Below are 12,437 nucleotides of genomic sequence, written 5' to 3' on the forward strand. Positions count from 1 at the left end.
CATTTCCATAGTCTTCTATTTTGGTCCTGGAGCTGCTAATCGTCCCATTTTGGCTCGAGAGAGTATTGAGGTTTGTTAATGCATCGCAGGTAATTGTAATCCTGGCTTATGTTCCTGAATTACAGCAGCAGAGTTGGAAGATTTTTAGTTCATCAGGCCCAGAGCATAATTGAACCTTTTCTGATAGCTTTGTGGTTCTTCCTAAAAAAACCACACTCCAAGAACACAAACCCGTACATTTTTAGTGAATACTGAGGTATTAATAGGGAAGGTGACAAAACAGCTACCCTATTTCTACTGCAGTACATCAGCAAACTACTCTTCTGTCTCTAAAAGTGATGGGGCTTGGTGTGGGGCAAATAATATGCAGGTAAAGCAATGACACTTCCACTGTCGTCAGTAGTGCCAGTGAGATCCTCACCTTGTTGCACTTCACAGTGGAATTGGCAAGAAACAAATCTATATCGCCGGCTGAATCCCATTTCCCTGGCTCTGTAATTAAGATGCTATCGCCTCATAGGACGTTTTCTAGGCAAAGTAATTTTGCTTTCTGTCAACCTGAATTGAATACCTGTGCACCAAAACAAATATTGGAAGACTCCCTTTGTATTTTGTCCAAGATGACAGAAACATTTATACCTAAGACAGTAATGCTGTGTTTCATCATTTAAATAGAAAAATATGACTGTTCGTGTGACAGTCACTATGGATTGGTTTAGGTTTTTAGTGCTCCCCAAAAGCATTTCTGCTTTTGGTAGGTCCTGTAATAAGATTTTACCTGCAGGAGAAGCTGCCTCCAGAAGCCTCCTTAATCCTGTTAGAGGGCGAGCAGAGATGTTGCAGACGTTGATGTGCAGGCAGGGGAGGCTTGGGGCTTGGGCTTGGTTTGCGCTGTTAAAATTGGAAACACTTAATCTATGCCAGGGGCTCACAGTCATTTAGCAGTTTGAGAAGACTGGCTGTGTTTCTGCCTTGGTGGCTCTTTTTGGTATCTGTTGAGAGAGTGTATGGGAACAGCTGTGAATCTCCTGTGTGTGTCACCTTTGCCTCTGGGTCCGAGACGGAGAGGTCTGAGACCCGCAGAGGTGACTGCCGTGGTTTAGCCCCAGCTGGCTACTAAGCACCTTGCAACCACTCCCTCACTCCTTCCCTCCCGCTGGGATGGGGGAGAGAAATGAACAGCAAAAGGCGACGCTTGTGGGTTGGGATAAAGACAATTCAATAGAACAGCAAAGGAAAAGAAAAATAGTAATGATAAAAGAATATAAAAGCAAGTAATGCACTCTACAGCTGCTCAGCACACAGAATCCGATGCCCAGCCCGTTCCCTTGCAGTGATCTCCCACCCTCCAGCCAGCTCCCCAGGCGTGAGGTCACGTACCCCCTGGGCCGGCCTGGGTCTGCTCTTCTGGCTGGGCCCCCTCCCAGCTCCCCGTGCCCTCTGGCAGTCCCGTGAAGAAGGGGCTGTTCACAAAGGCTTGTAGTGATAGGACAGGAGGGAATGGGTATAAGATGGAGAGGGACAGATTTAGACTAGACGTAAGGAGGAATTTCTTCACCATGAGGGTGGTGAGGCCCTGGCCCAGGTTGCCCAGGGAAGCTGTGGCTGCCCCATCCCTGGAGGTGTTCAAGGCCAGGTTGGATGGGCCTTGGGCAGCCTGATCGGGTGGGAGGTGTCCCTGCCCATGGCAGGGGGGCTGGAATTTGTTGATCTTTAAGGTCCCTTCTAACCCAAACTATTCTGTGATTCTAAGCTGAAGAAAATTAACTCTGTCTTGGCAAACTCAGAACAGTACCTGAGAACACCTTTGTACTGGCACACACCCAGGTTAAAGCAGCGATAGCAACATGTTCCTTGGCTGCATGAAGACACACGTGTTGCTGCTCAGTCATTTCATTAAGCAACAGGATGATGGGAGAGAGGAAAGAGGAAACAGAGCTTGAAAGTTATCCAGTGATTTCTCTGGAGGACTCAAGGAAAGGAGAATAGCTCCACCGAGGGAAAGAGAAGACAATTTTCTAGTAGAGATATTCAGAAAAAAGGTTGATCTGACCCTGCTGCTTCCTTGGGGAATCCCATCCCAGGACTAGGAAGGGGAATGAAGGTGACGTTACTGGGGAAGGGTGGAGATGATGAGAACAAGCTGAAGTCTGATGTGTTTTTTCATTTGATGAATGCAAATAGAGGAATGCATTTAGTTTTGTAACATTTCCACCCAGCTATGCAATGTCTTTGTTATTGCACCCATGGTTTGTTTTGAGCTGCATGCATCTCCTGCTCACAATATGATCTCAAGCATTTGCTTGCTGGCTTGTATGTCCCACTACCCTCTGCTGGAAGAAAAGAGGATTTTCAGCTGTGTCCCTATTCCCCAAACCAGTCTCAGTCCTCTAGCAGAAACAGGCTGTGACCTGGTTTGGGAGGACCCCGGTTCTGCCCTGCTGTAGTTGGCTTCCATTGTGCAGAGAAAAGACTTGGTGTACAAAATGTGGCTTGATTTCAGAACAAATGGCCAGGCAAGGTGGTACTCGTGAGGTCTGTGATAGCAGGGTACAGAATTGGATGATGTCTCCTATTCTGCTTTGTTGCCTTGGCTGTAGTTGTTAGGTCTGTTCTGGTTTATGACCTAAGGTATTGCCAAAATAGACTGAACTACTGATGATTCACCTCCGATGTCCTGTCTGAAGAGGGGGCTGGTACCAGCTGCTGGCTTGAGAAGGGGTAAAACATTCGAAGCAGGTGGCTACAGAGGTGTTTTCTTCTCAAATGCAAGGTTTGTTTTATAGGTTGACACATGAAAGTCTCTCGCATTTTTCTTCTAAATCTCAGCTAAAGTAATTTTGACACCCCTCCTCCCCCTTAAAAAATCTTACTACATCAGGGTCCCCTTATACCAGCTCTGCGAATGTTCTTTTTCAATGTAGACAGAATGAGGTATATAAATATCATGGTCCCAATTCTGGTTTCCATAAAACCCCTTTGGAAGGATATTCCAAAGGGAAATTGAAGATGGGGTTCTAAGAGATGCTTTTGTTTTATTATTACATATTCGCTCCAGTACTTGATATATGAGAATGTTTACACTTCTACACTGTCTTCTGTATATCTTTGCTATCGAGGTACCTCTTATCTCTTTGTTTCATTCGTCTCTTCTGTAAAATATGAAGTCCCTAATCTTTCTGGTTCATACAGGGAAACCTTGCAATAACTGCAGCAATTTTGCTGCATATGTGTCTAGAAATCTTCGAACAAGAGAGTTCAGATTAGATCTGGCTTCGTTTCCCTGCGTAAGCAAGCTATTGCATAGACAAAAGAGCTTGCGTAGCAGCTCTGAAGCATGTTGTTCAGGCCATGGACAAGCATCATTTCCAGCTTTCAAAGGCAATACATGATCCAGACAAGTCTGCAAGACTGATCTTAATTAGTTGTAAATATCCTGAACCACTCTCTCAAGTCACAGAAGAAATGTAGGTGCTATACCCACCCTCAGAGGAATTTCCTTCCCCTCTCCTGTAAGAGTCACTTTAGCTGCCCCAGCCCAGCAAAAAGCAGCTGGTGAATTGGTCAGAGATGGCTGGATATTGGGGGGTGTGCCGTCCCAAACACCTGAGTTGTGGCAGCAGCGGCAGCCCTCGCCTGCAGCTGGATGGTCCTTCACATCCCTCCAGTTTGGGCTGCGCAACATCCCTGACAGGGCCAGCTGGCATCTCACTGCCGGTTCATGAAGCAATGGCAGAGGGATAAGGTCCTGCAATCAGATGTTCCCCTGTTGGTATCCACTGCCCCTGCAGCTCTTTTCAGTGCAGTTTTAACGAGGCATCTTGCTCCGTGATGCAGACCCGTGACAGGGACACTGGCACCCAGGCTGTCCAACATGAAACTCACACACCTGGGTTGTGTCTGCTGGTGCCCTCTGATTTTCTGCTTTTCCTCTGCATCTTGGAAAACACCTCATTCTCTGTTACTCCACTGAAGACAGGAACACAGAGTTCAGAGCTCATATTGAACGTTTCTCATGCATATTGTCTCATTGTTAATTTAAGTGGCAAATACTTTAATCTAATAGATGCTGTCTTTTAGTTAAGTAATTTCTCCAGTAGCTATAAAGGGATGGTATCTTGTGAAATTAAATTTCTTTCTACTGAAGCTCATGCGGAAAAGGAATATCTAAGAAATCAAATTAACTTTTCAGGAAGGGTAATATAGACTGTATCTTTTCACTGATGTCACCGTCCCCCTCCTTATCTCATATTTCTCTATCTGTTTCTGTCTCATTGCAGCATACATACAATGAGCTACTGTGCTTCTACTACACCACTGTCTTATGAATTCGAACAATAAATGTGTGTTAGAAGTGTTCTGGCAGTACACGGTTGGCGAATACAGGGAGCAAGGTCTGTACAAATCCTTCTGTGCCAGTAGCCGGGATCACCTCAATTATGTCTGAATTAGGCTGCTGGTAATTTGAACTTATTTATAAAGTAAGTGTGTAGGAGCAGCCCACCTCATCTTTCTGCATTGCTGGTGGATTCAAGTGTGTGTTGACAAGGAGGACAGTAGGGAAAACACTGGAGAAAAGCTGTGAGGAGCTATCCTGTGCATGTTTTCCATCAAAGGCGCATTGGATCTAGCAAGTGCAATTCCACCTATCCAATAAAAACTTGGATTACAGATTTCTAAGAGGTCTGGAAGGTCATAAGGGTCACTAATGCTATAAAACTCAAATAAACTGTGTTCTTCATTTCTGAAGGAAATGGGACTCTGGTGCATTTAAGATGAGGGGCTGTCTCTTTTTAGCACTGCTATAGTAGATGTGGCGTTGATTTAATAATTCTGATGTTTACAAATTAGAAGCACAAGTTTGCGTTCCACATGGCGTCTTCAAAACTGTGCAGGAAAACTCAGCTCGTGTAGCATCTGTATCCATTTCAGACCCTGTGAAGTCTCTTTTCACCTGACTGCACCGTGCTGGGCAGCTGGACTGTGGTTATTGCTGGAAATGATGTACACGGGAGCACAGACTGAGGGCAGTGCAGCCACATGCATTGAGAACTCGGCTGTGTTATGAGTTATACAGTGTCTTTTGGAGGTATTTCTCTGATTTCCCATTTAGCAAGGTTTCTGCAGCTTGATAACTTCCTTATGGGAATTTTGGAATGGGGCTGGAAGTCATTCAGTTGTTGCAGAACTGAGATGCTGGTGGCCAGCCATATGCAGACAGAACTGCAAAGGAATGTTACTGGGCAGCAGTTCCTTCTTTTTCTAACCAAATGGATTTAAAACTTTCAGTGTGATGGGGCAGCTAGTGTCTCTCCTGCTCTGGTTATTTTGCAGTAACTCTTTATTGTCCTTCTCTTCTGTCGTGACCCAAAGACCATCCATACACTCAGCCTTCTACTAGTTGCTGAGAAAAGCAGGGTTCAGTTCCAGCTGCTCAGCGTGGTACCGATAAAAGGTTGCTGCATGTTTGTGAAGCCCTCATTACAGTTGTCCTTATCTCTTCCAGTTTGTGTGGCATTTAGGCTTTTTAAAATTTAGGGCTGAGAAGGCAAACACAGGAGCTTCACACAACACGGTTTGTCTCTGGATCTGCACACTCGGTAGCACTCAGAGCCCACTCTGATTTGCTCATGCACTGGCAGCTGGCTCCTTTCCATGAGGCACCAGAGGGTTTACTGCAGCTCAGTGTGACTCTGCTTGCAGCCCATTAAATTCTTGAAGTGCCACAAAGACCTGCTGTCTCGCTTTGATGTCAGCATTATCTTTCTCCTAACATGAAAATGTTATTGTGTACTCTGAAATCCAGCCTATATATACACCCTCGAATCAGCGCACAATGGATGCCTTCAATTTGAGGTGCAAATAAAAATCTGGGCATTTCAAGTGATGCTTCACTATTGCAGCATATTCTTTCACAAGTACATCAAAACAAAACCCCTGCTCTGGGCTTCCATATCTGTTGGTCAATAAATGCTAACTGGCTCTATGTAGGTCCTTACTGCAGGAAAACATAAATTTCAAAGCACTGTGTAGAGAAGGGCTTTACTTTTTGACCTGTATTTGCAATTGAGCCCAGCCCCTGCCTGTCCAAGCCTTACTGCTGTGAGCAACTGAATGCAGCTCCCAGCAGTTACCTCTTTGCTACTTTTATGGATGCATGTGGAGAGCATCTCTGTGCAGCCCGTGTGTCGAGTGCAGCACGATCCAGTCCTGTCTGCTCACCGTGCACCCAATACAAAGTCACATAGTATGAGTTGCTCATCGAGAATGTCCTGCCCACTGGCTGTAGGGTCAACCTGCGCCTGCACAATGGGTCTGGGAAGGCTGGGTGGCTTCTGAAATTGAGGATGGTGATGGATATGTTTACCCTTGTGGTAAGAATTGGTTATTGGTATTCTTGTTCCTCCTCTGTATTTCTCCTACATCTATTCACATGACAATAGTGTCTTTTCTCAGACACTGTTTAAAAAGGGAGGAGAGGAGCATGTTCCAGAGCTTTCAAATAGCTTTGTGAAAGGAGTAGGATGTATTTTACTTTGGGGTGATGCATAGTCCAGATAAGGCTTTTCACCAAGAACCATTATATCTCAAGTTGACTTTTTAATTGATTTAGCTCCTCTGATCTGTACGTTGCAGGATGTGAACCGCTACCCTTTGGACAGAGTTCGGGGTGTAATGGAAAGTTCACTGAAACCTCATCAGCTTTTGTTAAACCTGAGTGAATTTCAGCCCAGCACATTTCTTGTGAATAATTAAACACAGTTAAGCAGGTGATGGATTTGAACTTCTGCCTCTAGTGTTGAGCTGTATTTCAATTAGAAAGGGGCTCATGAATTTCATCGAGGTTTTGGTGGTGGATTTAGGGGGGGAGGGTTGTTTCTTGTGATGGATGATTGCACTTCAAAACCTGGGGCAGATGCTTTGGTATCTCCCCCTTATCACCAGCATGAGCTGCTCCATGTGGCAGTCAGTTCTCATCAGTATCTGGGTTTCAGTTGTAAATTCTCCAGGATCTACTTCTGCCTTCCACATTTTTATGTAACATTCAGGGTTGTTATCCTTTACTTTGATTCCACTTTCAAGCGGTACAACTGCTGTGCTCCCAGTGAGGGTGGAGTGCTATGGCAACAATATATTATCTGCAGTCCTGCCAATGAGTAAGATCTGGTGCAGAAATTAGTCCATTTATCAAAATCTGATGTGGCAGAGCTGAACAAAGGACCTGGCTGTCCTGAACCTCCTACAATTTTTACAAGACCTGCCATTCTGTTTCATGTCGGTCGTGACACTCAGATACATTCTCTCCTGTTTCCAGTGATGACTTGTTAAACCTAAAGATGTCTTAGCACCTTGGAAAATATTTTTAGGTGTGCAATAATCTCTAAGCTATCTTTGGTAGTGACGAAAAATGGAAAATGAGTATTTTTCAGAATTCTGTTACTATTCCAGAAAGGTACTTTTCTGTGATTTCACGGTAGGAAAGAGCATGTAAATGGAAAATTCTTGCTCGGAGTGGGATATGTGAGAAATGTCTTAAATTGTCACTGCTAAATACTAAGGAAGTGCTGCCCTTCTCTGCTCTGTGGTGCAGACTGCATGATGCACAGCCTTCACGGTCCTGTCTTGCAGCTTCTCTGTCCTATGTATGCACGACTGGAATGGGCTTTAAGGTTCATTCACATTTAATTCAAGATTCTTCTAAAATATGAGTGTTCAGAATCAGTCAATTGATAGCCCTTTCACTTACAATCCAGGTGATATAGGGCTGGATTAGGAGGACTTTCAGCTCTGTGTACCCATCTCTCCTCAGACATGTCATCTCAGCCATCCAGATCATGATGCTTTTCAGGGTAGGGCAACTTTCAGTCAACCCAAACTCTGGGTCTGGATCCAGCTCCCAGCCTTGTGGGATACTGGGGTAATATTAGAAATGTTAAATCTTTGGTCAGATCTGGTGATGATTAGAAATTGTCTACATGGATTTTACAGTAGATGAATTGGTACATGTTCTCAACAGCAGTTTGGACAGAAACTCTTGGAGAGGAATCAAACCAGGACAGGTTGCTACAGATTTATGGACACAGTTTGAAAGTTTTCAGTGAAATTAGTACCAGTGCTTAGGCAAATTATGTTTGCTTGTTGGCCCCTCTTGTCTAATTAGTCCCTACTTCACTGAGCTGCTTCCCCTTGCATGCACTGAATCAGCTATTTTGTATTACTGTTTTACCACTCTGATGGGGGAGGAAGTTGATTCAAGTTGAGAGATGCTTTCTTTTCTGTGTTATAAAACCTTGCCTTGTGATTTGTGCAGAAATAAAATGTTTTATTGTCTCTCAGCCATCTGTTTGAGACTCAGGAGAAGGATGTGTGGTAATCTTGGATCAGGTGCAGCTGAGCAGCCAAATAGACAGTCCCCAGTGTCTTCTTAATGGGTGTTGGCAAGTATCCAAAGTTTGGGTGCTTGTCTGTATTCTTGAGGTTCCTACATCATTTCTGTGCACTATCACTGTCTTTCTGTTGGAAAGGGAAGGCTTACAGCCTCTTGCTTCGTGCTTTTCTCCTCGTGTCTGCTTGCCAGGCTGGGCCAGGCCAGCACTTTGAGGGAGCCTCTGTGCACGTGTGCTTGTTGTGCTTCAAGCAGAGTGTGAAAAGAACCACAGGCCTTGTTTACTGGGTAAATCACAGACACATTCTCACACAACAACCACCAGCAGGAGCGGTGTGCTGCACCCCTGCCCGGTTCAGGAAACGGTGGTGAGTGCCCAGTGTTGGGCTTCAGGGAAGCCAACACCAGGGCCACCAGCCTGGCCCTAGCAGGGATGCTTTGGGAAGTGCAAAATCAAAGGTAATCCCTTCTCTGTCCTGCACCGGGGAAGATGAGCTGTCAGTACTTTGTGTCTCGTTTGCTGTGGTACTAACTGAGGTGGAGGGGGGAAGCAGATGGCTTTCAGTCTTTCTGCAAGCCAATGTCAGAGCCAAGACTAGAACCTGGTTCTTCAGATCCCGGTGTCCAGCCTCTATGGCCTACAGCCTTTGTAAACGTGTGTAAGGATTTAATAAAACCCACTAAATCTTAATTTAGAGCAGAATTCAAGAAAAATGTCCTATTCAATTACTGAATTATAGGTGAATATAATTATAAGACACAAACATGTCTTGCTACAAGCAGCAAGCAAAAAAAAAAGAGAAAGGATTATTTGTTGTTTAATTTAGCAGAGGAAGGCAGCTGATGATGCGTAAGTCTATCTGACACCTAGCAAGTTGTGTGATCCTATTTGTTAATCTTTTTAACTTTCCATTTTATTAGGATAGGGTTTCAAGAGCAAATAGGATAAATGAGATTAAATCCGTCACCCTGAATTACTCTCCTCTGAGTTATGAGCAGAATCACGCTATGTTGGAGAAGGATAATTATGGGGAAAATGCTGCCTGTGTGATTGTGGGCTTTGTTCAGAAGAATTTCAGATACACAGTTATCTCTAGTGTGCTACAGTGGCGTGTGCTGGCTCTTAATTTCTGCAGTAAACAAAACCGTTGATGGTTTCTCTCCTGAGCAGTTCTTGATGTAGCATGGCTGGTACCCCAAACATTAGCAATGTGATCCTTCGGGCCTCCAAAGTAACCTGGAACAGAGCACCCATCGCACAGTTATGTTCATACCTACCTTGAATAATGGCCCCGTCAAAGAGCCTTTGGAGCTGTACAGGTGCCAGGTGAGGTGTGCCTAGCTGCTTATGCAAAAAGCAAGTCATAACACATCTGGTGCTGCGTGCTATTATTTAACTTTTTGGTAGTCTAAGGGTATTGCCTTTGACCTCTACAATGATGGTCATTCTGCAGGTGCTCCTGCAAACACAAAGGGTGGAGCTTTCTTTGGCAATAATTAAGCTGTAATAGAAAAGCTCTGTGTTAGGACTTGGTGGGCTTGCTTCTAGATGTCAGTGCACACCAGGAATTTTGGCGTTTAGTTTTTCTCTGGTGTTGGTGCTCTATTAAGGGACTAAACACTGCTCTTAGCTCGACTTAATTTATATGGCCCTATCGAATTTGTGGTAACCTTTATGCTGTAGAATTCCACTGTGAGATGAGTTGAAGACACAAAGACTGCAGCCTCTTGAAATTTTGGGTTTACCAACCAAAGAAGGCTTTGAATCCATATGTTAGAAAAAGTAACTGCGAAATTCAGCTAGGTTTGTCTCCTAGACTGGTGTTATTGCTGCTGGAAACTGATCTCCTGGAGAGAGGATATGCACACACAAAAAAAAGAAATCCACCACAGGTCCTGCTCAAACATTTCCATGGCTTCCTTCTCGAGGCAGAGAGTGCAGAGGGTCAGAAGCCAGACTTTTGCATGATGGATTAGTGATAAAACAACCTGTCAGGCTTGGATTAGAATTTCTGTTACTTTGCCTAAAATTATGTGTGTTAGGGCAGAGGGACAGGGAAGATGCATCACTTTTTGGGAATCCTAGTAGCAATTTTATTTTATTTTTCAGACCATTTTACAGTTACGAGACAGAGATAGATCTCCAGATCTGTTTTTATCGGCCAGTCTGGTTTACAAATGAGGCCCCTGTTGTCCCATCTAATTTTATGCAATCTGTGGTGCTGCATAAAGGTTCTGGGAAGAAGAAATAGAAGGATCATGAACAGACCTTCTGGCTAATGTGTACAATGACTCACTCTATCCTTTATTTCAACTTCCCCGAAGTATTTTCAGATATACTGTTTGCCCACTAAATGAGCTGTTTAGTTTAGCTTATGGCTAAAGTTTCTTCTAGTATTTTGATGTATTTGTTGGGAACATGACAAAATAAATCACAAATGAGAACGTTAAGAAATGCTTGCATTAATCATTTGAGACAGTCTCTTCCATGATAATCTTATTCTGAGTAACTAGTTCTCTGTAAGGAAGAGTTTCCTGTCCCTTGATTTTCAACTCACTTGACTCTACTGCTAAGGAGATCTCTCCTCCACGCTTGACAAGCAGTGGGTAACTTCATAGTCTTTCTCTGTGTAGGCATTACTTCATAGGAAGCAATTAAGTCACTAATGCCCATTGCTGAATCTAATTTTACTATAATTAAGAGGGAAGAACCCTTCCCTGGGTAGAATTCATTCTATAACTGCTTATTTCAGGATTTCTTTTGCTTTCCTTCAAAGGATCTGGTAGAAACTGTTGTTAGTGATATGCCTGCAGCTTGCTTGGCAAGGTCACTGCAGCACGTTTCGTGGCAAGAAACTTCTGCATTGCCTTGTTTTTCAGTCATCAGCAGCTGCTTTGAGGAAAACTGAGCATGGCAGCAAGTCAGTGTGACCTCGCTGCATGTTGAAATTCCACCCCTTGGGGAACGTAGGCATCTTAGGGTACCTCGTGGAGTCAAACTGTTTTCAGCTGGGTCAGTCTGAGCTAGTTCATCTCCATCAGCTTTCTCTTCTATAAGACCTTTACCCAAACTCCACAGTCATCTGGCTGAGATCCCAAATGCAAGAGAAACACAGAGAAATTTAGCTCTCTTCCACTCAGCCCTTTCCTATTCTCTTAATAGGTGTTAATTCTGTGGGCTTTCCCTGCTTAAGACTGGTCCCAGGAGAAACCCCGTCCATACGATCCCCTCTGTGGGCTGTAGCAAAGTATCCTTACTCAAGTGAGAAGATTTATTTTTTCCCTTTGCCCTGACTCAGACTGGAGGTTTGGCCCCAACCGCATGCCTGTTTTGCTCCTGGCTTTACAATTCACTCACCCTGGGTAGGATTTGTCCATTTTTCACTTGCTCCGGGCCAGGCTGATTGAAGCACATGCAAGGAAAGGTGCTTTTAAAAGCAATTTGCAGCAGTGTGATGTTAAAAGCCTGGCTGTGAAGAGGAGGGGAGGGCAAAACAATCTCTTCCTGCCTACTCACAATGAAATGGAAGGAGAAAATGTGATGCCTTTCTAATACTGGCCACAGGAGTGTGTTTAACAGTGTCTCTTCAAGGTCAGTAATACCATTCTCAGCTGTTCAAAACAGTGTATTGGTAGCAAAACTGGTGTGAATTAGATTTGGGAGAGGGCTGAATGATGTTGTTTTTTCTTTTTCTCTGCAGGCTTCAGCCTGGCATGCAATCATATTCAACCATAGAGGTAGTTCAGGCAAAAGACAATCCAGGGATTGGATGATCGGTGGTCTGATATATGATTTATGCTAATGGTGGCAAGTTATTGCTGCCGATTGCTGTTGGCTAAGCAGCTTCACAGGAGACCCTGGCTGTTGAGGCAGGTGGAAATCTAAGGAGCCACTCAGTCAGGGGCCTTCCTTTTTTCAAAGAGATCCTTATCCCACATTTTTCCTTTATTTATATTTGCAATGTTCATGAGATCGATCAGATTTTTCCCCTCAGCAGCCCTACACCACCAAATTTCTTTGTGCAGAATAGAGAAGCAGATTTGGTCTAGT

The 12,437-nt window shown here is 44.2% G+C and overlaps 2 protein-coding genes across 6 annotated transcripts in view; both read left to right on the forward strand.

Moving 5' to 3' along the window:
- Positions 1–12,437, forward strand: part of TANGO2 (transport and golgi organization 2 homolog) — a 167,728-nt gene that overhangs the window by 151,841 nt on the left and 3,450 nt on the right. The gene's annotated exons all lie outside the window — the stretch shown is intronic.
- The window catches only part of ZDHHC8 (zinc finger DHHC-type palmitoyltransferase 8), a 130,887-nt gene that overhangs the window by 72,079 nt on the left and 46,371 nt on the right, over positions 1–12,437 (forward strand). The gene's annotated exons all lie outside the window — the stretch shown is intronic.

Source organism: Phaenicophaeus curvirostris, chromosome 17, assembly GCF_032191515.1.
Source record: "Phaenicophaeus curvirostris isolate KB17595 chromosome 17, BPBGC_Pcur_1.0, whole genome shotgun sequence".
Classification (NCBI taxonomy): Eukaryota; Metazoa; Chordata; class Aves; order Cuculiformes; family Cuculidae; genus Phaenicophaeus; species Phaenicophaeus curvirostris.